The sequence below is a fragment of the Lepisma saccharinum genome, chromosome 7 (genome assembly GCF_977018435.1).
Source record: "Lepisma saccharinum chromosome 7, izLepSacc3.1, whole genome shotgun sequence".
In the NCBI taxonomy this organism is placed as follows: domain Eukaryota; kingdom Metazoa; phylum Arthropoda; class Insecta; order Zygentoma; family Lepismatidae; genus Lepisma; species Lepisma saccharinum.
The window spans coordinates 35997231-36024798 of NC_139235.1; the positions used below are offsets into that span (position 1 = coordinate 35997231).

Below are 27568 nucleotides of genomic sequence, written 5' to 3' on the forward strand. Positions count from 1 at the left end.
CATTTCAATTTGTAACCTGAAACTATCAAATTTAATGGTCATTTTTTTGCATTTTTTACGTCATTTTTCCCATTTTTTAGGACATTTTATAGGTCATATACCTATATTTTTTAGGTCATCAACTTCCGCTCCCTAGTTATCAGCCAGTCAACAGCCAGGAAGGAAAATGACGTCATGTCGAACTTGTCACCGCCCACTTTCTCTTCAGTCGCTCGCGACTCGAGAGAGACATCGCAGCGCAGAGAATTGAATCAATCACACTTTCTTTCCAACGCGCAATGTGCTGCTTTTCTTATGATTATGTGCGGCCGTTTGTAACACATCGATTAAAAAGAACTGATCTTAAATACCTTCTGTACAAAACACGAAAAAATACTTTGGAGTTTCTTTTAATTTTTACACCTCTTGGGAAAAACTATTTCTAATTCGCACAAAAGTTAATATTTTAATTGACTTGCGGAAAAGGTGAATTCATTTACTTGCTATTTTAACGTTAATTACCATTCGGCACACTTTATTTACCTTATTTATATGTATACAACTATATGTACATTGATTTATTGATTGATTTTGTTTATTTGTTTAATTCGTTTTGTGCCTCTTGGCTAATTTGCGAAGATGGGGATGAGTGATGAAATGATGAAATTGATGAATGGACATACACAAACAACCATGCCCGAGCGAGATTCGAACCCGGGACCCTTGGCGTCGCAGCGCGATGTGCTAACCACTCAGCCACAGGGTCCGGCTACGATATTTACATAGCTAACTAAATCTACAGTAATTCATAATCAATTATGCTTTATGAGAATACTCTTAACTGGGGGAAAGCATCACTCCACGTTTCTCCTACTTTCAGCACTGTTACCCCCTGAAAAAATCCTGCGCGCGGCCTTGCTTGCATCTATGCGTTAATAGAACAGAGATTGTGTCCCTCACACACAAAGTGAATAAATACAGATTGATAATAAAAAATATTCCAAATATCAAACGAAAACCACGCGCACCCATCCACTCATATCATACATATATGGAAATACATCGTACATTCAGGAAGATATTGAATTATATGTATAAATATATTCATACTACCTAGCTAAAACTCCAGGATTTTCTCTTTTCAAATACGTATGCGCATATATTACTGGACATTTAATGTCAGGATAAGTCGAAAGCTGACTTTCGCTTGTAACAAAACTTCAAGAATATATACATAGAACTAGATAACACTATTTTAAAGTGAAATACAAGAGTTTTCTCAGATTTTGGGCACATTTTGAAAATTCTGAGTTTTCCACGTGCCCCCGACACCACATTTTATTCTGCGTCGCCTGTCTTGCCACTTGAACTAATCGAAGGGTTGAGATGACTAGTGACAGGAAAAAAGAACACTTGCCCAGACAGAAGTCAAACTTGTTAACTTCGGTAGCAAAATCGAGAGTTCACCTTTCGTCAGGTTTCGCTACAGAGACGCCGTAATGTGATTGGATGCTGTAGTTATGAAATCATTAAAATACATTCTAAATTTACATTGTTTCTCGGCATGCAATAAACATAATATTAAGAATGAAAGAAGCAATACAACATAGGGGTTAACATGTAGGGATTAGAGCATGTTTTTCAATAAGTTCCTAACAGTGTTATGTTTCTTCTTATTGTACACTCGCCTCAATTAGTACTCCGGCAGTTTGTTCCTTTATACAGCATATTTGCAGAAGATACAATTCAATTAACAGGTGCATCAATTTACGCTGTGTAAAACACACCTTATTACTAACTTTGTTGACCCTGCATGACGGATGTATATTTTTTTTGGTCGTACTAAATACAACTTTTGTGTAAATTCAAATAGGGGCGTATTAGGTTGGACCGGTTAACAAACCGAGAAGAACGAGTTTTGATGAAAAGGATGAAGGCCCACGGCCGCCACCCTCGCATAACTATTGGAAGAAAATGTATCTGAGATTGAAGAGGTTTTCTCGGGCAATCAGCCAGGTGATTCCAGAAAGGCTTCCGAGCTTTCGAGAGCTAACGTCACTCTCATCTTCAGGGAACGAAGTGAAGCCTTTCAGGAAGTCACCTGGCTGATTGCCCGAGAAAACGTCTTCAGTATTCGCCGCAAGGAAAGCTTCAAGAATTGTATCTGACATTGTTTGAAATTTCACGTTTATTATCTATACAACAAGTTCATTTGCACATTGGACGTATATCTTCATCGCTCTTCTTCTTCGCATCCTGGATCGTGGCGATTGCTACGTCGTGGAGTCCGAGTCTTGAGACTTTGCCTCCGAATATGCGTTAGTAGTATTAGTCTTTTGATGCCACTTGCAACTGTCGCAAGTGCAAGGATTGACTTGGGATTTAATACTTGTCGTATGGTCTAGGTACAGTAGTGCTTAGAGAAATTGAAGGTTTATAGGTAGAAGCAGTTGTGCTGCGAAAATATTAACGTAATGGTGGTGATGCCCCTGAGTGGACTTGGAATATGTATGATTTGTTTTGGGTAAGCTGTTTCTGGCTGAGTTGATGAGGTATATTTAGGTAGAGGGTTACTTACGTAGATCAGGGTGTTTAAGTGGGGTGAAAGTTGAATCTGGAAGTTCTAGAAGTTCTTGAAGATCAGGCGGATTTCATGTAAAGACAGTCTTCTCGTGTGGAACAGTCACCCGTCCAAGTACTGACCAGGCGCGACACTGCTTCACTTTGAATATCTACTTTTAATTTACTCTTGGCGTCCTGTATGTTCTTCTGGCGAGTGGGACCTGAACAGTAACATTGATTGTGGGATTTTGGTGGTGAGGTTGGAAGGCCCAAAATGTTGTTCTCTCCCTCACCATGAACTCGAACAGACTTTCCATGCCAGGTCGTCGTGGATTTGAGTGTTTCTGGTGAATCTGTCGGCGCCGTAGATTATGCGGAGCGTTCTGTTTTGGAAGGATTACAGCCGGTTGATGTAGTTGCAGCGTGTCCCCATGCTACACACGCATATGTGATGAAAGTGCGAGCAAGTATCTTGTAGAGTGCTACTCGGGTGTGGAGGAAGTACCTGACTTCGTAGTAGTGGGTAGAGGCTTCCCAGCAGTTCAGATCCCTTGTCCGCTGTTTCCTGGATGCGTTGGTTGAAAGTTAGCCCTTTGTCCAGAATGACTCCGAGGCAACGTACAGAGTTCTCTAGGGGTATTGTTCTTTGGTTTAATCTTAGCCTTGGGCGGAAATGTTTCGTTCTTCAGGTGAAGAGGACTGCTGTGCTCTTCTCTGCGTTGGCTTTATGGGCCATTGCGTTGTCCACTCTTCACGTTGCTGTAGATATCGCTGCATGCACATCTCGCAGTATGGAGCGTTGACGCTGGTGGTGAATATCGCCGTGTAGTCTGCGTATAGGCAGCTGTCGTGCTTCTCTTGGGATGTAGGCTTCGTACATTCTGTGGTGTGTTTGGATACGATTGTCTGCCACGGAAGTCTCGGATTGGCGGAGTTATAGGTGTTAACACGTGAAATTTTCCTCAAATAGAAACATAACAAGAATTAGAAATATGCCATATGAATATTGACGAACATGTGGCATGCGTCTACTATAAGCCAGGGAATTTCCCCTCTCTGTATATTTTCCCCCAATGTCTACATCATTAATGGTGGCCGCGGTGGCTCAGTCGGTAACGCGTCTAACTACCATGCTCAAGGTCCCGGGTTCGATCCCCGGCCGGTTCAAATCCGGGAACTTTTCTAACGATGGAAGCGGCCCCGGCGCCCACCCAGCGTCCAAACCCTGGGGGGTAAAGGCGGTCAGGGGCGTGATGCTGATCACATCACCCCCACTCACGACCGGATCAAGAAAGTGTGGGGCGTTACCCCCACACTCCCTATACGCCTTCATGGCGTTGTGCTAAGCACAGGGGAGCACTTTACCTTTACCTTTTTTCTACATCATTAATTTATTTTCCAACCAGGAAAAGAATTTCCCCCATCTATATTTTCTATATATTTTTTATCACTGGAATGATAGTAGAGACTTGTGTTATGAGTGAAAGCCCACAGAATAACAGAAACTGAAGCACAGTCTAATGTAAATGGCAATTCATGTATAGTTTAATGAAAGTAAAGACGTTTCAAGTACCAAGAATTTAGAACTTCTTGATAGTTTTTATTGTCTATAGTTTATTGATAGTCATGCCAAGTTTGAAACGCACCAACAGCTATTGGTTGATTGATTGATTTGTTGTTTTAAGTCCACGTTATGCACAGATCGGCTAATAGGGACTGGACCTACAGTTTAAAGTGGAATCCAAACCACTATGTACCTCCACCGGGTATCGAACTCGGGATTACAAGGCAACGGCATTACAGGACCAATTGGTGTAATTATGATATAGTAGACACGCCCAAGTCCTGAATTGTGACTTTTACCTGCATGCAATGCTAATAATAGGCACAAACAAGCTAGATCAATCAGTCATAGGTCAGATTGAAAAACTGAGCACTGTTGCCAACTTAGCTCTTTTGGAGCCCGATCGATTTCTTTTGTGCACTCGTTTGGCTTGTGAACTGTGGCACCCGCCCCCCTGCCCCACTATGATGCCATCACTAGCTCCGGCCCACATGGACCAACTTATGCCATGAGTATACATTTTGCACGTGACGTGATATTGTTATATTGGTTGCGTCGCCCCACCCCTCATATCTCCTCAGCTCCTTTTTCATAGCTATATTATATTTCGATTTCATACGACCATCGGTGGATTATTAAGACGCACGATGCCGTCGGATCTAGACGGTGAAAACTAAGAAAAAATTGTGTTCACTTAAAAGTCAACTGTAATAGCAGGAGCCGTGGGGAAAATCCCGCATCGAACCTGGGTCTCTCGCATGGTAGTCCGACGCCCTAACGATTGAGCTACCGCGGTCATTTTCTACTGGAAATCGCTGCTAGAGTAGAATCTCGAAAGAACAGTAACTTAATGCAGCACAAACACTAAGAAATACAATGTTATCAATCAATACTGACAGCTGCCGGTCCCCGTGGCGCAGTGATTACCCAGGGGTCCCGGGTTCGAATCCTGGCCTGGGCATGGATGTTTGTGAGTGTCCATTCATCAATTTCATCATATCATCACTCATCCCCATCTTTGCAAATTAGCCAAAAGTGGCACAATAGGCGAAGTAAAATAAAGCAAATAAAAAAGAGAAAAATACTGACAGCTATATGTTTTCAAAATCACTATATCGAAACGCCAAACATGCATCTTCCCGATTTTAGACTAATTGTTACAAATTCCCCTTGCACATACGATTAGTCAATGCTCAGTGCCTTGTATGTATATCATAACTATACCCCGGATGTTTATGTAACATCAAAGTTCGAAATATGTACATAACTATTTAGTATCAAAGAATATGTAATATTAATAATGATCGAGTATTGTAGCAATTTCAACCATTCTACTCGATATTTATTTTATTTGAACATATTCCACATAACTTTAAGGACATCAGTTGTTCCAATGTCAACTATTAATTATTTTTCGCATCACAAGTTATTGTAGAATATGTAAATACGTAAGAGAGCTCTTTCTAACTATCGAAACAAATTTGTTTATAAAACCTTCTACAGAAGAACAATTGAATGAGAATACATAGCTACTTTTTTACTTTTTGTACAAGGGAACATATTGTGTAACTTGCTACCTACAGGAAAGTAGCTTTCTTGTCCACCGATTCCAAGTTTCTAGGTGTGGGAAAACTCCAGCATATTTCGATAAATATCAGGTCTCAATTTTTTTTTTCAGTCAATTTTAGTTGACTAAGCATTATGCACCTCATTGATTAGAAAAAATGACATCACATGAGCTACAAATTTTCATCATCATGTACAACGCTATAGGAAAAAGATCAAAATAGGAAAAAGTACCGAAATATGTTGTTTTATGTAAAGTAAATGAACAAATATGTAAAATATGTAATATCCTGGCAAATATCTTATATAATAAGATTCATCACCATAAATCAGTAAAGGTCTAGTACGAAGTGTGGAGATTAGTAAATTCGAGACGATTAAGGGGGGGGGGGGGCAGAGGGTGTCTTACTGGAATCGCAGTAGGAGAAGTGGGTAATCTCCGGACAGTTAGGCAAAATTGTACAGTGGGATCCACTAGTATAGCTCGGCAAATTGTTCATGACTACTTTCATTAATTTTTTTCTTACATCCTATGTGTTTTTAAGCGATGGATTTTTATGTATGTTGGTGCAGAAGTTGTCAACAGCTTGTTTTGAGTTTTTTTCTTAATTTTGAAGCTCTTATTGCGTCAAATGAAGTGCACGAACATGGTGATAGACAATTTGCACGGTAATACTCATGGATCCCACTGTACAGTACTTCTCATACATTAATATGCAGATGAAACTTTTGATAAGTTACCTTTGAGAGCTGGTAAACAGAGAACAATTCAACTGGGGCAAATTACTGCAGAGTCAGGGAAGAAAACCTATTTATTTTATGGTATGGAACATTAAACAAAAGTTACTAACCAAAGAACTACTAGTCAATCTAAAATAAATAACAAATCTTTTCACCTTTAAATATTCAGTATATAGACCATATATGCAAGGCAAGTGCCACTAAAGCCTTGGCCCTCTCCGTCCCCCTCACTGCGGGATTTCGCGGTTTGTAGATCGGCACTGGCACTGTCCCCAGTTTATATTGCATATTTCGGGGCGTTTTTCGCGTTAAAATGCAAAATTCGGGGTTATTCTAAAACAAAATGTCATAATTCGCGATATTTCGAGATTCCGAAACAACGAAATTTTGTCTCCTTAACGTAGACCTACCCTAATACATTTTCAACATTTTATTATGCTTTCTTCAAATTTTCGTTGCTGTCGTTAAAACGAAAACTTCATGTCTCTAGTAATGTGAGAGCGAATTACAGGTTTCCTCGTGACTTTAACTGGCGACACTAGCGCCACTGCTCCCACGCCAGGGTTTCAAATGCCTTTGGTGTATATAGTATATCAGCATTTAACGATCATTTACGAAAATATTAGATTAGTAACATTTTTTGTTTCTCTTCTCTTTTCTAGAAATTATATTAGTAAGTACATTCAATGAATTTCGCAAAACTGAAAAAGCAAACTTAAAATTATGTCTACAATAGTGAGGCTTTCTAGTAATATGAAACTTTCTCCCTACATTTAGTTTGATTAGTTTGAATTTTGTCAAAAGATGGGGTTACAAACACTTTTAAAAAATAAGTTATTTCTTTTTAAAAAAATATCATTAACAACATTACAAAATAATTCTTGCAACATTTATTGCAATTAAATTCACTAAATAAAGGTTAAAAGGTGTATGAGTTTTATTGCCCCAGTTTTCGAGTAAATTTAATTTTTATTTCACATTCCCACGACGACTCTTTCTAGTTCTTCCTTGAAGTAGGAGCTCCGGCATTTTATTATTCACGTCAGTGCGTCGAGAGAAAACCCCCTTGGAACATTCGCTGTGACTGTAATTTCAGTACGTTTGGAACGGACGACTGGAGGTAATTGCAGTCTATACAGTGGTTTGGTGTTTCCGAGGTACATTGTTGAACGCCTTGCTGCGAAGGGATATCTAGCTCGAACGACACTTTTCAGGTGGCCGCAACTACGTTGTAGCCCCAAACTTTCAACGGTGGAGCTCTGGTCACAGTACTTAGAGGTATCAATACTGCTTCTTTTGAAGCAAACCGTGTTTTGCAACCCACGCTTGCAACACGTGCTTGTACAGGAGCAACCTGTGTTTGCAACCCAGTCATATCTGGAGCAAACTGTGCACGCAATTCCCGTTTGCAGCACTTGTGTGAATTCTGTCTTGTTTAGAAGAAATTCAAAGATTCCTGGGATCTAGTTGCTAATAATTCCGCTCTGAGCCCTACGGCTCAACATACATGGAACCTTACGGGTACCATAAAGGACTACCTGCCATCATGCCAGAACCACCCCCCCGACCACCTTCTGGAAGTGGCGCCCAAGAGAAGCGTTCCCATGAAAAAGATCGTAGGAGAAGAGACTCTCAACGATCACTTGTAACAGATAGATCCCGATCCAGGTCCCCAACTAAGATAGTCGCAACAGAAACCAAACAACCCAGCCATCAGAAGACTTCCTCTCAATACCATGAAAACCAAGACAATCCCATTCACAACTTTTTACTCACCAATTACGATCCTAAATTGTCAAATCCAAAACAAGTCCTAAACCAGCTCTTAAAGTATCTTCCACGAGCCATGATTGAACAGATAGTGTTCAGCAGGAATGGGATTATCATTAAATCCCCTGATGCAACCCTAATGACCACCATAAGGAACAAGGTCAGCTACGAAATATTCGGCCCTAAGGCCACCTTTTCTCAACTCAAGCAGGCTACTCAAAAACAAGCTCCCCCACCAAAACGGACACCAATGCTGTCGGTAGTCATTCGAGGAGTCGATCCATCCCTTACCGATGAAGAAGTAACTGAAGAACTAAAACTTGAAGGACACACCATAGCTCGCTGCCTGCGAATCCACAGTAACCACGGTCCTACATATATGATCCGGGTTTTAACACCGGATCAACACACCATAGATAATCTTCTTCAAAGTGGAGCTTACATATATAAAGGAAAATATCGAGTGGAACCATCCAAATCACAAGCACCACTTCCAATCCGCTGCGAAAACTGTCAAGAATATAATACTCACCACACCAACCAATGTCACAAAAAACCTAAGTGCGGTTACTGTGCAGATGACCATAGCACCAAAGAATGCAGAAACTTGCAACAACCACCAAAATGCGCTACGTGTAACGACCAGCACCCAACGTACAGCTACCGCTGCAAATCCAGACCGAAACCTGAAGAAGATCACCCAGAGCTAACGGTTCCAATTCGAATTCCAGAATCAAACACGGAAGACCTTCTCAACACACCAGTTACACTAGGCAAAATGCTCAACTTTGTGACGGTGACTCTTCAAAATATCCACCCATTTATAAGACCCCATATATTACAACAAATCACCTATGCCGCTAAGAGCATATTTAATGTTCAATTTCATGCTACCTATTCTGGTCCGTATGTACACTTTTACTCTAACCAACATGAAACTACAGTTTGAAGCTGTTTATAATACATTGATAATGGATTTGAAGGTTTTATTTTTGAATATCCGTTCACTTCCATTCCATAAAATTCTATTTGAACAACTATTAGTAGAGGAAGGGATAACAGCGTTTCTTTTGAATGAAACCTTCCTCACACCATGGACACCCTGTCGTATACCATATTATACGCTACATCGATGTGACAATCCACAACCAGGACTGAGGGCAAGTGGAGGTACTGCAATAGGTTTCTCCCCAAAAATCCCCTTTCGACATCACCAGATTCCACTTATGAATATACCAGAGCATAATGTAACTACATTGTATCTAAAAAGTATGAGTATTACCTTGGTCACAATTTACGTGCGACCAAAACATCCAATTCCTTACGATTTTATGCAGCATGTATCACTAAAATTTCGGAATTATATCATAATGGCCGACATCAATATACATAGTCGACCTCTCGTAGAACGAACGCAATTCTCTCAGTTCATTACCACTCAAACCACTGGAATAAAACATCATATCCCAGAGCATACAAGACCCATCTCTCAGTCAACTCCAGATGTTGTTATCACTTCTGCAAATCTCGCACAGAAATGCACTATTAAAGTTCTTGGTACACTAGGTAGTGACCACCTGCCAATAAAACTTACACTTCGCTGCAGAAACAATGGAACCACTGGTCCATCACGCTCTCGATATGTTCTCCATTACGATAAAGCGAATTGGCCAGCCTACAGAGATCATATCCAAGAAGCGACATCGGATTTAATAATTCCTACCACAGAAGAAGACCTTACCAATGTGGTCGATCGGATTACTCAAGAAATTCAAACCGCAAATTCTCTACACGTGCCACGAACTAAAGTTCTCCCCAACAAACCAAATCTTCCTCCTCGATATCTAACCATGATAACTCGTACCCGTCAGCTGTACAGGGACTATATTCGAACCGGTAACCTTGATTCCCTGCGACATCATCGTCAATTACAGCGCACTGTGCACAATTACATCGTTGCTTACAAAAGGTTAAACTGGACTCATGCTTGCAACCAGCTGAATAGATCTTCAAATACAACCCAATTCTGGTATAGACTCAAAGGTCTAACTGGGCAAAAATCATCCACCTCATACCCTGTATTTCTCCAAGAAACACCTCTGCAAACTGATGAAGAAAAAGCTGACGCATTCGCTGGCAATCTGCAAGACATATTCACTCCGATTTCTCCAGAACCACCAATACGCCGTCACCCGGTGGATTCCTTTAATTTCAATGATGATGATTTAAAACCTGCAAATACTCACACACTACCTGACGATAATATATTAACCAACCCCATCAGCGCCGGAGATATACAACTGACGCTACAACACAGACGAAATACTGCCCCTGGATTCGATTCTCTTTCTTACCGACTTATTAAAGAATGTCCCATTGCTCTCCTTACCATCTTGGCAGGGATATACACATTCATCCTGCGCACTGGGTTTTTTCCTATAGCATGGAAAGCATCAAAAACCTTGATGTTTCTCAAACCCAACAAATCTCCACAATCGATAAACTCCTATCGACCAATACAACTTACATCTGTGTTCAGTAAAATTCTCGAAAAGATTCTGGTAAAGAGACTGCATGCACACTTGACTACAAAAAACTTACTTCCTCTCCAACAAGCAGGATTTAGACCTTCCTTTTGTATTAATGATCAACTCCTTCGGCTCACTACTATGATTACCAATCAATACAATGCCTTAAAACCATCCTGTTTATTGTTATTCGACCTAGAAAAGGCATTTGATAAGGTGTGGCATCCAGGTCTCATCTATAAACTAACCAAATTTCAGTTACCTTCCTGTTATATTCGTTTGATTTATAACTTCATATCAAATCGAATATCCTATGTATCTATCTACAATAGCTTATCACACCCAATATTTCTCCACTCGGGAGTCCCACAAGGTTCAGTACTCTCACCGTTGTTATATTTACTGTATGTGGCAGATTTACCTTGTCCCCCACCTGATGTTCATACATTCCAATATGCTGACGATACGGGCTTTCTGGCGTTAGGGCGAACAATCCATCAACTGAATCAGCACCTACAAAGAACAGTCGATGTCTTTGTTTCCTGGTGCCGCCGTTGGAGACTCCTAATAAATTGTACAAAGACAAAAGCAATAGTATTCCTGCCGAAGGGTTGTCGTTCACGGGTCCATAGAAATCCAGATTTGCTAGCTATCAAGGTACAAAACTCCCTAATAAAATCTTCCAAAACTTTGACGTACCTCGGTGTCGTTTTCGATCAACACCTCACTTGGAAAGCTCACCTTGATATTTTAACCAGTAAAGCAAAAATAAGACTAAACCTAATGAAACGAGTGTGTGGGACAACCTGGGGCTTGAAGGCTGAACTGGTTATCATGACATACAAAGCTATGCTCCGTCCAATTCTTAGCTATGGTTTTACAGCCTGGATATCTGCAGCACCATCCTTCTACGAGAAACTTCAAATACTAGAAAGACATGCTCTTCGCACTGCCTATAGGATATCCTTACCCAGCCCCACCAGATTATTGTATGCCAGGATGACTTTTCCACACATCCTGTTCCATCTAGAAACACTTCGCATCCGCTACATAACCTCACGGGTCGCACAGGAACATCTACTACTGCAGAATACAGCCTATTATGATGCTCTTCATGACACTCCACCCCGTTATTACCATACTCCATTATCACTGCTCCTCACGCTTTATCTTAATACCTTACCTCCAAATCATCCTGATAGAGACCGCTTCGAGATATATAATGCTGATGAACCTCTTCCGCATATATACCCCACACTCGCCTAATATTCCATACGACCCTGACATCAATCATGACAGGCTTTATATTTTTTCTGCCTCAAATATATAAAATTACACGTTAACTTACGATACACAGTTTTATTTATTTTTTCACTCAACCACTTTTATTCAAAATACACATAGACCAACAATCGTATTTTCAATCACAAAATCGCTAAATATCACTTCCCTTACAGAGGGCGTAACCCTCTAACAGGTAGCTAGCTTGGCTAGCAAGGGGAAAAAAAAAATAAAATAAAAAAAAAATTATTATTTGTCCTACGCTTCAATCTGAGCATCTTCTTTTTTTAATTCCACTTTTTGGAAGGCATGAAATACGTCTGACGAGACTTGATTTTCTGCCTAATCAGGAAAATAAAAACATGTTTATTCTTAGCTCCAATCTCAGTGTGTAACGTGTCTTTTCTCTTTCACTATATACGTTTTATGAGGTGCGTGTGACATTTGGGGCTGGGTATGTTGAATGTAGTTTCATATGGTAGTAACGTGAATAAAAGCAGCCCTCAGCCTCAACAGGAATTTCCACTTTGAACGAAGTATTAAGAATTCTAAATTCGAATTATTTAAAAATGTATTTACGAATTGTATTATCGTTTGTGAGGAAATTCGGTAAAACTAAATAGTAGAATGTGCAAATGTTCAAATTAACAAATTGTGGAGCTCTGAACCGAATGGAAACATCTGATAACTTAACCTCACAAAAGAATCTCTACAATTCCTTATTTCAGAAAATGAAAATATTAAATAGTATCTTCCACAACTACTAAAAGATGCAGTGATTAAATGAATTGAAAAATATAAAAATAAATTCATTACCGTGTATAGTATTGTCGAAAAGAAGACTTAGGTGGGCAGGCCATGTGGCACGAATGGAAGAGGAAGGAAAAGTTTACAGGATTCTTGTTGGGAAACCTGATGGTAAGAGACCAGTAGGAAGACCAAGACGAAGATGGAGGGACAACGTTGAGATGGACCTAAAGGAAATTGGTAGGGATGGAAAAGAGCATATAGATCTTGCTCAGGATAGGGCAGGCCCGTAGCCAGACAGGGACCGGGGGGCTCAGACCCCCCCTGGAACTGCCGTCAGTTCCCCATGACATTAGGTAAAACTATTTTGTATAATTTGTTTGCAGGGAAAAGTGCTCACAACTTCAAGGATAAATCCACAGAACATGGACATCTTGTTTACGAGCTGAAGCCCAAGTAGCTTCAAGTATTTCTAAGTTCTTTCATAGGGGAGCTATGTCCCCGTTGCGACTTCACAGACAGAAATCTGTGACTTTGATGTCATCATGCAAATTCCCTTCCCATCTACATCAACGGTCAACAGTTCCCAATCATTGGGAACGAAGGGGAGGCTTTGTGATTGAATATTGTGCACTTTTTGTGTGATAGAAATATCTGTATCATGTAAAGTATAGTATGGAGTGTGTAAGGGATGATTTTAGTATCTGTCAATTAACACTTCACGATGTACAAAAATGCAGTATTTGCATGATATTTTCAAATTTTATGTAACTTTAAGACCTCCCCACTCCCCCGCACACATAATTTAATAATAATAAAAATAATTCTGTGCGTAACAGCCCATGAAAGACCTTGGCTTACATACCGACTGCCGGTCTCCCTCCCACGCTTTCCTTCGTCACCTCTAAGCGTGGAGATCTTCAACCAGGATTGGAATAGTCGGGGGGTCAGCCCGACGTATCCCCAGCCGTTGTAGTAGGTCTACGCGACCGGATTACGCGTAAGCACACATAATTTACCTTCATTAAATAGATGTTAAATTTTTGAAAAATGGACTTGGTTTGCAAAGCCCCCCCATGGAGATCAATTCTAGGTACGGGCCTGGGGCTAGGAACAGATGGAAGGCCTGTGTTGCTGCAGCCATGAACCTTCGGGTTTAAGAAGGCTAGAGAGTTAGTTAGTTAGTATGGTATGAGAGACTGTTTCTGTCGAAGAGCACCTGGGTGATATTCGAAAGAAAGAGGACAAAACAAACATGCCGTTACGCCCTGACTAGGCAGTGATAGAAATACTAAAATACTACTTTCTTCTTTCTTCTTCTCTTCGTCTTGGTTTTCTTCTTTCGGTGACTATGGCTGGCATAATGGCGTGGGCGACATCTATACAAGATGAGACTTACCGCAGTCTCGTCTCGTCTCGTGAATCAGGATGGTCATCTCGTCTCTTCTCGAGTTGCAAACGGTTGCCTCGTCCTCTTTCTCATCTCGAAACATTCGTTTACCTTCAGGTTAACGTTAAACAATAACCCAGATTCATGTACAGTCGTAGACACTTCTGGATTGAAACGACTGCATTGCATTGTTGCAACCCAGAAGTGTCCGTGACTGTCCAACCACTCGGAGAAGTAGTTCAGTCTGTTATGATCCTTGGTTCTATTCTCCTCAAACAAGCCTCGAAGGGTTTAATTTCGTTTCTCGGCTCGATTTGCACCTACCTTCGTGACGGAGTGGTTAGCACAACGCACTACGACGCCATGGGAGACGGTTTCGAATCCCGGCCTGGGCATGGATGTTCTTTATGAGTGAATTTCATCATATCATCGCCCATCCTCATCTTCGCGATTAGCGCAAAGTAGCAGAAGAGCAAAGTAAAATAAACCAAATCAATCGTATTTTTTTCGCAGTCTCGGTCCCTTCTCTAATTATGAGAAGAGATGGAGACTTCTTTCGTCTCAACACAAGCTCCTCATGTTACTTTGAAGGAAGAAAGAAATTTAGGCGGGATTATTTTGGTAACATATGTGGCTGTTGTGCATTGGCAGCTTGGGAGAGAGTCATAACTCCCGAAGCAGCCAATCAACAAGTGAGCTGCTGATGTCATCTCGACCCTGCACCTATAGCCTACACTCTTGCTCACGCTCTACACTGTTGGTAGACTCGCTAGCCAGAAGAGCACACTCCACTCACCACAAAGTGCACAGAATAAGCCAATGTGGAGATTTCAATTCAGCAAGTGTGGAATATACCGCATGACAGAGGGAAAGCAACTATTACTTCGAAAGCCTCATCATCACAATATATTAGAGAAACGAATGGTATTTATGGCTTGGTATACGAGGGTCGTCTTCAAACTTCGACAGATTATTTATTTTGACGTAAAAAATTCATGGTTTTAAGACGACATAAAACAATTAGTGCCGAATGTCGTATTTACGAAACCACTGACGTTATGAAATACACTGAAAAACTTTTAACCGTACGACAGTAAATTTTTAGCCTAACGTGGGTCAATAGAGAAATAAAACATAGTCACCAGTAGAGATAGTTAACGCAATTGCCTTACCTAACAAAAAGCCCACACTATGACGAATCTTAACTTATATTCAAATCTTCGTCGCTACAAACGATATTGGGGTTAATACCTTCTGAACAACGCTGAGAGGGAACAGTTATTGACAGTAAAATTTGCAATGTCTGTGTGTCTATTGCATAGTTCAGTTCCTTAGTACTCACCCTATCTCCTGTCGTACTGACGTATGCAGATGAAGATGAACGTTCCTGTAGCCAGTTTACCCAAGGATGCTTTCACTAACACTTCAAAATCATGTTAAAAAATATTTGTTAATGTACACAAAGGAACACCACTTATTCCAAAAATTAGACATGCCGTTAAAAATTTAACAGCTTGCTTCTTAGTATAGAAAACAGTACACAACCGTTTTTTTTAAAAAAAATTGAATATTTTAATCTGCATAAAGATAAATAATTATTATAAATTGCACTTCCTCGTGACGTAAATATATTGTTTAAAACTGAATCATTGAAATTACATTAATTAGGCAACTATATCATGGCCGTTACCACTTTAGAAACCGGCCACGATTATATTTTTAACGGTAGCTGAACGCCATCCAATCCAAGGTGCAATTAAATTTTCAAAAAAAATAAATATATATATATATAATAATAAAATAAGATTTAAAAAAGCGCCCAGGTCACACTCTCTGCCCAAAAGTAAAAACTAAAAATTTAGTGTCTTATATAGAATTGGATTGATTTGGTGTTTTAAGTCCACTTTATGTACAGTAAGGCTAATTGGGACTGGACCTACAGTATAAAGTGAGATCCGAACCACTATGTGCCTCCACCGGGTATCGAACCCGGGACCTCTTGATTACAAGGCGACGACGCTACCACTGCGCCATCGTGAAGGCCCTTTTTCGTGTCTTATAGTCCGTCACTTCTTTAGTCAACTTTCTACAGGGAGCTTTTCCATCAAGGAGCCTAATCCTGGGTATCCCCCTTGAGTAGCGCCAAAACCTTATTTCTCACTAGAAAAGCGTAGGTGTTTGTTTTCGAAAGAGTTGCATTTGTGTAGACAAAAATTATTTGACGCACTGCTGCATAACATACTAAGTAAATGCTAAATCATGTACAATTTGAGGTAAGAGATTCCTGTTATTTTGATTTCATTATGTAGGCACTAAATAAACAATAAACAAGATCATAATTTGTTTGAGGTCCACTTTATGCTCAGACAGGCTAATCGCAACTGCTTAGAGTGTTAGAGTGGAGTGTGAACGCACCGGGAATCGAACCTGGGGCCTCTTGCTTAGAAGACACGACGTTACCGCTATGGCATCGAGGAAGCTCTATACTTCCCTATCGGATAATATATTAACTTCCACGTTAACCCTAGCTTACCCGAGTTGGAAGGGGGGTTGTCACGCGCACCACCTCTAGCTTCTAGATTTTTCAACTGAAAATGTTCATAAAAAAAACACAAAAAAAACATTATTTCCTAGGGTGTTCTCAATATTCTGTTTTGTTCATAAGAACATAAAGGAGCTAGGAGGCAAAATGTTCTTGTTGAGCCTATCAGGCGCCGTCTTTGATTAATTGTCAATCGAGACACTCATGCCAGTGACGGCGTGCAATTGGTTGGTAATGGTGGTATTTCCTAAATAAACAAAAATGCTCTGATGAAAAACTTATATGGTCTTTGCGAGTTTTGCTGAATGGTAAAACATGTATGACACTCATTCAATAACTGATCATTGTATTATATTATCAATCATACTAAATACTTTTTGCAATAATTATAATTAATAAATAACTAAACTTACAAAAAGAAGAAAATAATATTGATTCGATAAAGAAAAATGTTTCTTTAAAATTTCAGTGATGAAAAAAGTGTGCGCCTGTCATCCGACCCCCTCATATATGTATAAGTTTAACGTTAGGTACTGCTAAGGTAGGGTTAACACATACGCCAGGTTGCAGCTCTCCCTCAAAATATGCGTCTTATCATTACATGCAGACACATTTCACTTACCGTATCTATGCTTTGAAGGTAAGCTTCGTAATTGTTGTCCAGAGATGTTCCAGCGTGTGCAATTACTCCTCTGGGCTGCCAAGACGGGCGTAACCAGGAATTTCTTTTCTTTTTCCTTTGCTGAAAGGAAAAAAAGTGTTAATTTAAAATAATACTGAAATAGCAATTTACAATGTGCCTAACATGAAGGAGTTACCCCCACACCCCCTATACGCCTTCATGGCGTGGTGCTAAGCACAGGGGAGCACTTTATATTTTTTTTTGCCTAACAAAAAAAAAACTAACGCTCTAGCATTCTTAAACCCGAAGGTTTATTGTTGCAGCAACACAAGCTAAATTGCGTAACCTTCTCCACTCACCTGTCTCCCCATCCCTTGTACATTATTCATAAATTAATATTCGTATATTTATGAAACTCGTTTAGTTTACATATTATAAATTAGTTCTGTAATTTAGTTCTAGACACAAAAAAGCGAACAGCTGGTCAGTGTTATAACATCTACTAGTTTCATCATATCATCACTCATCCTCATGGTCGCGATTGGCCAAAAGCGACAGAAAAGCGACGTTAAATAACGAAAACCAAATCTAATGAGTGTATAATAAAACAACCTTGGTCAGCAACTTTAGTGTCTTTTTTTAAACATGGAATCAAGGCTTAGTGTTACCCAAGTAGTACATGCAATCTCCCCCATAAAATGACAACCGATTACCATTCTTGTCTTTGAACAACTTTTAAAACTAAGATTAAAAATGACAGGAATTGTATCCTATCCCTCCCCTAGGACGCTGCGATGCAATGTCCACATTTACAATTCCAGCCCCCCTCCGAAAAAAAATCCTGCATACGCTAGTGGACGCTAAAATCAAGAAATTCGTACCTTATTTCTTTATCCAACAACAGTGTTTGTAGTTAGGTAAATCCTCTTTCCAAATTGGAGATGGTTAGCCATATTTCTCGCAGGATATTAATGAATAAAACTTTATATGGCTAAAGAATGTCGTTCCTCTGGAATTCTCGTAGTGTCATTGCCATGAATACCATTGTTAACAGATACTTCTCTTTCTCATTATTGCCACCTTCTGGTTTAGTTGTTGTACACACAGACATTGCCTTCGTTTGGGACTTAATTGAAAACGCGATAAAATTCTTCCTAACTTATCCCGTAAGGCAACCTTACACCATATATTGTCTCGTGGTTTTTACCATTATCTGGCTTGTCTGATATAAGTCGTAGGAATTTTGGGGTGTGTTTTAATTAGGGATGGACGATATCAGAAATTAGGTATCGAGATATATCGTGACAGACGATACCATATATTTTTTTCCGTGTCGTGATATCGGCGATATATCATGTCCGCGATATGTAATGAATAAGTTGATTTATTTTACTTTGCGTTTCTTGCCCCTTTTTGCTAATTGCGAAGATTAGGTTGAATGGGGACCACACTTTCCCACTATTCCGCCCCTACACGCGCCCTAAATTATTTCCTTAACGAAGGCCCAATGTATCTGGATAAATCTCTCAATAGTGATATGATGAAGTATGATTGATTGATTGATTTGGTGCTTTAAGTTCGCTTTATGCACAGTAAGGCTAATCGGGACTGGACCTACAGTTTAAAGTGGGATCCGAACCATCGTGAGCCTCCATCGGGTACCACTGCGCCATCGGGAGCCCCATGATGAAGTATGAGAAGGGAGAATCACAAACACATGTGGACAGCACCAGGGGCGCCGACTTGTCAAAATTATTGGGGGGGCTCTGATCACTGAAAAAAATTAATGAATGACTCACTCCCTCCCTTTTTTAAGTTTTGGCCTCAGTGTTCGGAATCTCGTAAAAACCCATGAATTCCTCAAAAATATTAAAATTTTTATTTACAGTTCGAATGCAAAATGTCAATTGTTCACGGATGGATATGTCACAAGTTTCGTCAACCATAATAGCAAAATATTCCCGACTTTTAATATCTGCTACCACGGAGCGCAAAACAGATCTCTCTAATATATCAATTATCTCGTTCTGAATGTCATGTGAGAGCCATTTGTAGCCCAAACGTCCCATCCACTCTCCTAGTTCATGCACATCGTCTTTTGAAACTCTTTTTAGTAAAAATGTTAACAATATTCATAATTACATACTTAGTATATAGCTAGTAATGTCATGTGTTATGCTGTCTCTGGTCATAGCCCCCCCAAAGTTGATGGTTTAGCGATCTCACCCCCCCAAAGTTGATTGTCTATGACATTTCAAATGTGTATTTAAAGTTAAGTTCATGTGGCACAATTCAGAGTAGACTTTACAAGAGAAGCAAAATAATACATTAGATCCTCTTACGCAAAATTATTTGGGGGGCTCTGCACCCACATCGTTAACATTGGGGGGGCTCGAGCCCCCCAAGCCCAATGGAGTCGGCGCCTATGGACAGCACACAACACAAGTACCTTAGAAGATTATACTGGGTCCAGACGCCAGAGCCTCGCTATTTTGCAAAATGCATTCCAAGGTGTATACTACGTGTAATTGTGATTGACATTTAAGTTGTAATGACCTCGAGTTGGCAATTACTTCGTGGTTTTATATTATTATTATTATTATTATTATATCTTATATTATTATCTCATGCTTATTATGTTTGCACGTATTATACAGTTAACAATTCATATATATATTCATAAATATTATATTAATGCCTTCAGCCAATTTTCCAATATGGCCGCCTTTTTAATCGTTAACATTATACACTGATATGTCTACAAGTATGAATAGCGGCAAATTTAAGCAATTTACATAGATTCAACATTAATCGTTTGATTTGTCTTTAAATGTTCTAAGGAGTATTATAAGTTTAATTTTGATCAGTGAATTTAAGCCGAAGTTATTAATTTCTAAGTTAAATTCCTTATATTCATTTGTAGTTCATGTTTTTGGCAGACGCTATTCTATTCCGCATTATTTCAAACTGCATTGTTGATTTCTTTAAATTCTTTTGTCGAGTAGAAGATCACGCGTTCCTGCTTGCACTGTTGCCACGGCATATAAAAATTCACAGTGACAGATGAATGTATACTTCTAATATTTGACTGTTCAAACCATTCCAATTTCTGGTAATATAAAAGTTGTTGTGTCTGGTACCACTGTAGCAGTGGGAAGGTGTAACCGTCTTCCAGAGAACGCCTAACAGTTTTTCGGTGAGATCTTGCGAAGAAAGAGCTGCTTCTTATCGCGGGCGTTTTGGCGTACGTATCTCGCACGGATAACGGTCGGAATTGTCTGTTTAGTTTGTATTACGTAGTATACGAGTGTGTTTAATATTCTAATAAAGCCAGATTAGAATAGACTGCGGTTTTCTTTATTTGAAAGCCGTTATACTTAGTTCAGAGCAGGAATAGGAGAACACGAGGCCGTCACGGAACTTCACCAGTGGATCAAAGGGGAAAGAACGTAGTAACTCAGCCCGAACCCAGAGATGTCCATATCATGTTCTGCTGAGCTTACAAGGTAAGTGTACTTGTGAAGTGCATCGCTACGGGATGTAGCAAATTTTTGGCGACCAACGTGGTAGCAAGTTTGTGGCTCACTACGTCGTAGCAATTTTTTTGCGCCCAACGTGTGGCTCGTGAAGAGTGAAGATTGTCCTTTATCCCATTGTGTGAAGTGCTTCCCAGTGGTCCCGAGTGTTTTGTGTCCTCCCAAAATTCAAGCCACTTTCCCAGAAGATTGATAGGAAGAACCTAAGGAGCCAATCACGCAGCGGAGTACAGGAGACGACAGCGGCGTGTTGCAGCACTACCTGGACAGAAGAATCTGGATACCGATGTCAACATTGTGACAGTTTATTCCACACTGGGTGTGTGGCACGAGCAGAGACTGTGGTCGGCGAGAATGACAAGGAGTTGCTGTGTCAAACGTGCTTCGAAGAGAGAATGCGGCCGGTGGAACCTGTGCTAGGCACCGTGTCAGTGATCCCGGATTGGATAAAGGCCGTGATGGAGAGACAGGAAGACTCTAACTTTCGTCGTACACAAAATAACCGAATTCCACAAGTAAGGATGGTAAGGCAAAATAACCGTCCTAACAATCAAGACCAGAATTCATTTCATCCGTACAATACTTCTCGACGGCAGAATCAACAGAATCGGACGTCTCAAACAGATGAGCGGTCAGAAAGAACGAGGCAATGGACACCACCTGCTCGTCGACGACAGCGATACAGGCCGAGCTACCAACGGTCAAGATCGGACTCTCCCCGTCATAACCCGATGGTGAACGCTGAAACAAACACTGACGAGCCGCCGTTAAGTCACGAACAGCAACAGGCCATAAATGACACTCGAAACTACTACTGGAACATGAATCAGGCAGGTGGGAATTCTGCGGAAAACTCTCACCTTGCTTAATTGATCAGCTCCGTGTTGGGCGAGGCTATCTTGAGGAGCTATCCTACGTTAGAGATTCGAGATCTTTTGGAGTGACCACGACGATTGATTTAACTGAAACTGAAAAGGCTGTGATCCGAGCTGCCGTATTTAAAATTCAAAATTTATCTTCAAATAGCACCACTCCGATTGTGCATAGTAGCATCGCTGGACTTCCAGTATCTTGTGTCATCGACACCGGAAGCGAGGTATCCTTGTTGAATTATGAAATTTGGGAACGTTTATTGTAGAAATTTAGTGGTATGACACTTAGAAAGAAACCACAAGTTAGGCTGACAGACTTTACAGGAAAACAGCACGTACGTGTGTGTGGAAAACGAAAACTTACAATATCATTTGATGGACAGGAAGTTGAAGTGGACATTTTTGTGATTAAAAACATTCCGGCAGATATGTTTTAGGAGTTCCGATCCTGCGTGACTACAAGGCTAATGTGGACTTTCAAACCAATCAGCCGATACTTCGCCTCGATGATGAATTATCCTTGTCTGAGAATGTAGTTTTTAACGTGGGGCAAATGAGCAAAGGAAGGCTGTGCACCACGTTCAGTATAACAAGTGGATGGCTAGTGAGGAGGATTTGAAGTGCAAGGTCGAGGAAGGTATTACTTTGAGTTTATCAGAACGAACGGAACTGTTAGATTTACTTTTAAAATATCAACCGACGTTTTCTGACAGACCAGGAACGGTCAAAGGACTGGAATGTGAAATAAATGTAATTGATCAAATTCCTGTATTTCGGAAGCCTTATCCGATTCACATCTCTAAACGTGCTGCACTCAACAAAGAATTAGCACAATCAATGGAAGCAGTGGGGAGTTATTCAAGAAACTATCTCACCATATTTAAATCCTGTACATGTAGTAGACAAGCCTGACGGATCAGTTAGACCAGTATTAGATCTAAGGTTTTTGAACTCTAAGATCATTGTGCCTCGAATTAACGTACATCCGATTGATGAAGCAATCTGTCAATTTAATGGTTCTAAATATTTCACTAGTGCAGATCTTCCCTGTGGATACCTACAGGTAAACATTAAGCCAGAGTGTCGAAAATATACAGCCTTTTTTGATCGTGGACGCTTATTCGAATTTCTGAAGATGCCCTATGGATTTGCAATGCCCCTAGTGTCTTTGTGTACATTATGCATAAAATATTTGGACCAGAAACTTCTAACTTTCTCACGGTGTACCTCGACGATATTCTGATCCATAGCCCTGATTTCAAAACGCATTTATTTCAATTGGACTTTGTGTTAAATCGGTTAACCGAAGTTGGGATGACAATCAAACTGAAAAAGTGCGAATTTGCAAAGAGTGAGGCGTGTTACCTCGGACATATAGTATCCGGAGATGGAGTAAGGCCTGATCCGAAAAAGAATGATGCAATTATGAAGTTTCCTGTGCCTATGTGTCGGAACGACCTCCGAAAGTTTCGAGGACTTCCCAACTGGCGTAGTAAATTTATTTCAGGATATATTCTCTGTTCTCGAAAACCGTGAAGTGGAAGTGGTTAAAGGAACATCAGCTGAGTTTCGAACAGCTGAAATATGACCTAGTGAATCCGGCTGCTTTAGCGCAACTCGACTTTAACATTGACTTTTCTCTTCATTGCGACGCTTGCACGAAAGGTCTGGGATGTATGCTATTTCAAAAATGAGGCGATGACACTCGTGTGATTCATTACGCTAGCAGGAAACTTAGACACAGTGAACGCCACTATTCAATTCATGAACTGGAGTGTCTTGCGATTGTGTAGGGTGTGGATAAATTCTCTATTTATCTCAAGGGACGACCTTTTACCATCTATACTGACCACCGCGGGCTTGTCTGGTTAAGAAATTCACAGGACTTGAACAGCCGTCTGACCAGATGGTCATTAGAGCTAGAAGCGTACCAGTTCCAGATCGTGTACGTCACGGGCAAGTCTAATCACATTGCAGACACCCTGAGTCGTTATCCTATCGATGAAGAAAATACTGTCACATCACCCGAATCCACTACTTTTCACATTAATTATATCTGGCATGTTCGAGAAGAAGAAGGAGAAATGGAAACTTGGGCTAACGCTCAAAATCTAGATACGTTCTGCTCCCAAATCATGACAGTTTTGCAGAAAACTTCTGAGAATCTAAGTCGCGGAGAAACGAAAGTGCAACAGTTATATAAAATGGATGGTGGCTTGTTATTTAAAAAGATTGCAGTGGAAGAAGTACAATGGAAACTTTGTGTACCAGTTAGTTTGAAAACGAAAATCCTGGAACAAAATCATGACCACAAATGACATTTTGGAATCAGTAAAACGTATAGACATATTAAATACAGATATTACTGGCCTAAGTTGAAATCCGACACTGTAAAATATATCAGAGATTGTGTCACGTGTGTGCGTACTAAAGTAGATAAGTTGAAGTTACTCAAGGAAGAATTACATATCGCACCGAAGCTATGTCCACAGACATAATTGGAAAATTACCAGTTTCACAAGGGTACAATTACCTGTTAATCATGATTGATTTCCTCTGTCTTTACTACACCTTATCATCCGAGCAGCAATCTTGTTGAACGTACTAATCAGGAGATAGTGCGATTAACGAGCCTTTATTGTCATAGAGATCACCAATTGTGGGCGAAATTCATTACTGATATTGTTTGGCTCCTAAACAATGAGATCTCAGAAGTAACCGGCTATGCACCGTCTGAACTATTCTTCAACCGGCCGTTACCCAACGACGCGCGCATTGCTGCATTTTGGCCAGAAGAGGAACCGGCAGACCAGAACATATGGAAATCCAAATTAATCATAGTCTCACAGCGGCAAACTTCCCGGAAAAATCTGAAGTCAAACTCCAAGAATGCAAGACCGTTGAAGTCCGGAGATCTGGTCTTTATGAAAATTCACAAGCACAGCTCTGCATTTCGGAAACAAATCCATACGCTATTTGAAACCTATATTGGTCCATACATTGCCACCGAACTTAAACACAACACAGCTGTTCTTCTACACCCAGACAACCTGACAGAATTTGCGAAGGTAAATTTGGATAATTTAAAACTTTTTAATTGTTCATCGGAACGGAGAAAACTTATCGTTCCGCAAGAACCCTCCGAGTGCAAGTAAACCTATTTATTCAATAGTTCATAGGCGCCGACTCCATGGGGCTTGGGGGGGCTCTAGCCCCCCCAATGTTAATGATGTGGGGGCAGAGCCCCCCAAATAATTTTGCTTAAGAGAATCTAATGTATTATTTTGCTTCTCTTGTAAAATTTACTCTGAATTGTGCCACATGAACTTAACTTTAAATACACATTTGAAATGTTCTAGACTAGACCATCATCTTTGGGGGGCTGAGACCGCTAAACCATCAACTTTGGGGGGGCTATGACCAGAGACATAGGCGCCGTCTCCATGGGGCTTGGGGGGCTCGAGCCCCCCCAATGTTAACGATGTGGTTCAGAGCCCCCCCCTAATAATTTTGCTTAAGAGGATCTAATGTATTATTTTGCTTCTCTTGTAAAGTTTATTCTAAATTGTGCCACATGAACGTAACTTTAAATACACACTTGAAATGTTCTAGACCATCAATTTTGGGGGGCTGAGACGGCTAAACCATCAACTTTGGAGGGGCTATGACTAGAGACAGCAAAACACATGACTTATTAATATATACTAAGTATGTAATTATGAATATTGTTAAAATTTTTACTAAAAAGAGTTTCAAAAGACGATGTGCATGAACTAGGTTAGTGGATGGGACGTTTGGGCTACAAATGGCTCTCACATGACATTCAGAACGAGATAATTGATATATTAGAGAGATCTGTTTTGCGCTCCGTGGTAGCAGATATTAAAAGTCGGGAATATTTTGCTATTATGGTTGACGAAACTTGTGGCATATCCATCCGTGGACAATTAATATTCTGCATTCGAACTGTGAATAAAAATTTTAATATATTTGAGGAATTCATGGGCTTTTATGAGATTCCGAACACTGAGGCCAAAACTTAATTCATTAATTTATTTCAGTGATCAGAGCCCCCCCCCCCCAATAATTTTGACAAGTCGGCGCCCCTGCAATAGTTGTTCTTTTCATTATTCAAAACTGTCGAACAAAAGAATCCATTGTTCTGTTAAATCTTAGGTTGAAATGGAAGAAAGAAAGAACTGAGAGTATAAGAAAGAGATCTGTTTATTTCTCTTCGAAGCAAGAACGCGCTTTTTCTGTAAAAGCCTGGAACAATGAATGAAGCTTGCGACTGTAATTTTTTTATAAATAATTGAATGTTTTCTTTTTGTTTTGTTTTCTTTGGTGGAGAAGCATGACTTCTAAAAATGCTTAGATTGGTAACTTTTTCTTATGTTCGGCTATGGTTGTCAAAAGAACGGACAATCTTTCATTCGTAATTGTTTTCTGTGTTTGTTGAGCCGCTTGTATTTACCAATCTTATAGATTTCCAATGTAAATTAAAAGATAATATTTTGATTGTGAAAGAAAACACGAATTACGTATTGCAGACTAAATGTTAAGCTCTGTGCACACCTGTAAATTCTTTTGCAAGCGTATTTTGTAACAATGCTTTGAGTGAAACAACAAGATATTTAAAGATGGAAAAAATTTTTGTGTACAAGAATGAAAAAGTACACTAACTTTTGTTTGTTATCTCCATTTTCTGTTTATTGTGAAGACGTTGCAAAACATTTGTGTAATCAATGTTTAAGATACTTCGTTGTTAGCACGTTTTCTGGCACAGACAAGTTTTTATATTTGTTTTATATATAAAGAAAATACTTTTCTTCATTTTTCTCAGTAAAGATGTTTTTTATTTGTAAGAGGGGGGATATTGTAATGACCCCGAGTTGGGCATTACTTCGTGGTTTTATATTATTATTATTATTATTATTATATCTTATATTATTATCTCATGCTTATTATGGTTGCACGTATTATACAGTTAACAATTTTTATATATATATATATATATATATATATATATATATATATATATATATATATATATATATATATATATATACACATACATACGAGGAGTGACACAAAAAAACGAGACTAAGTGTGTAACAATTTATATATATATATATATATATATATATATATATATATATATATAAATTGTTAACTGTATAATACGTGCAACCATAATAAGCATGAGATAATATATATATATATATATATATATATATATATATATATATATATATATATACATACATACATACGAGGAGTGACACAAAAAAACGAGACTAAGTGTGTAACTTAAAAAAGGAGTGGGGTTGGCAACAACTGTTTTGGTGACGTCATCCCACACACTTCCTCTATCCATGCGGCCAGTTTTGACTCAATCGGTCACGCCAATTGGGAATACTGCGTCACTGAGTGAACACGTGCAACTGCATTCTGCCGGAAAAATGTCCAATGTAAAAACCGAACAGCGAGTCAACATCAATTTTATTGTGAAACTGAAGAAATCAGCCACGGAAACATTTCAAATGTTAACCGAAGCTTATGGAGATGAAACTTCGTCTCGTGCACGTGTGTTTGAATTAGGGATGGCCAGATCCGGATTTTGGCGGATCCGAAATCCGGATCCGGTTGGTTCCGGATCCTAGGGATCCGGATCCGGTTGGTTCCGGATCCTAGGGATCCGGATCCGCGGATCCGGAATTTTCAGATCCGGATCCGGATCCGGTACTTTCGGATCCGGATCCAGAACTTTCGGATCCGTATCCAAAACTTTCGGATCCGGATCCATTACTTTTGGATCCGGATCCGGATCCGTTTTGCCATCCCACATGCGCTTCTTTGGAAATTAAG

General features: G+C 39.8%; 1 protein-coding gene across 1 annotated transcript in view; it reads right to left on the reverse strand.

Annotated features, from left to right (window-relative positions):
- LOC145989806 (peptidyl-prolyl cis-trans isomerase FKBP2-like) overlaps positions 1-17355 on the reverse strand; it is a 221684-nt gene extending 204329 nt beyond the window's left edge. Inside the window, exon 1 of the mRNA XM_083125165.1 lies at positions 17293-17355. The gene's annotated coding sequence lies outside the window, so the exon portion shown is untranslated. The remainder of the gene's footprint in view (positions 1-17292) is intronic.
- Positions 17356-27568: the final 10213 nt, after the last annotated feature.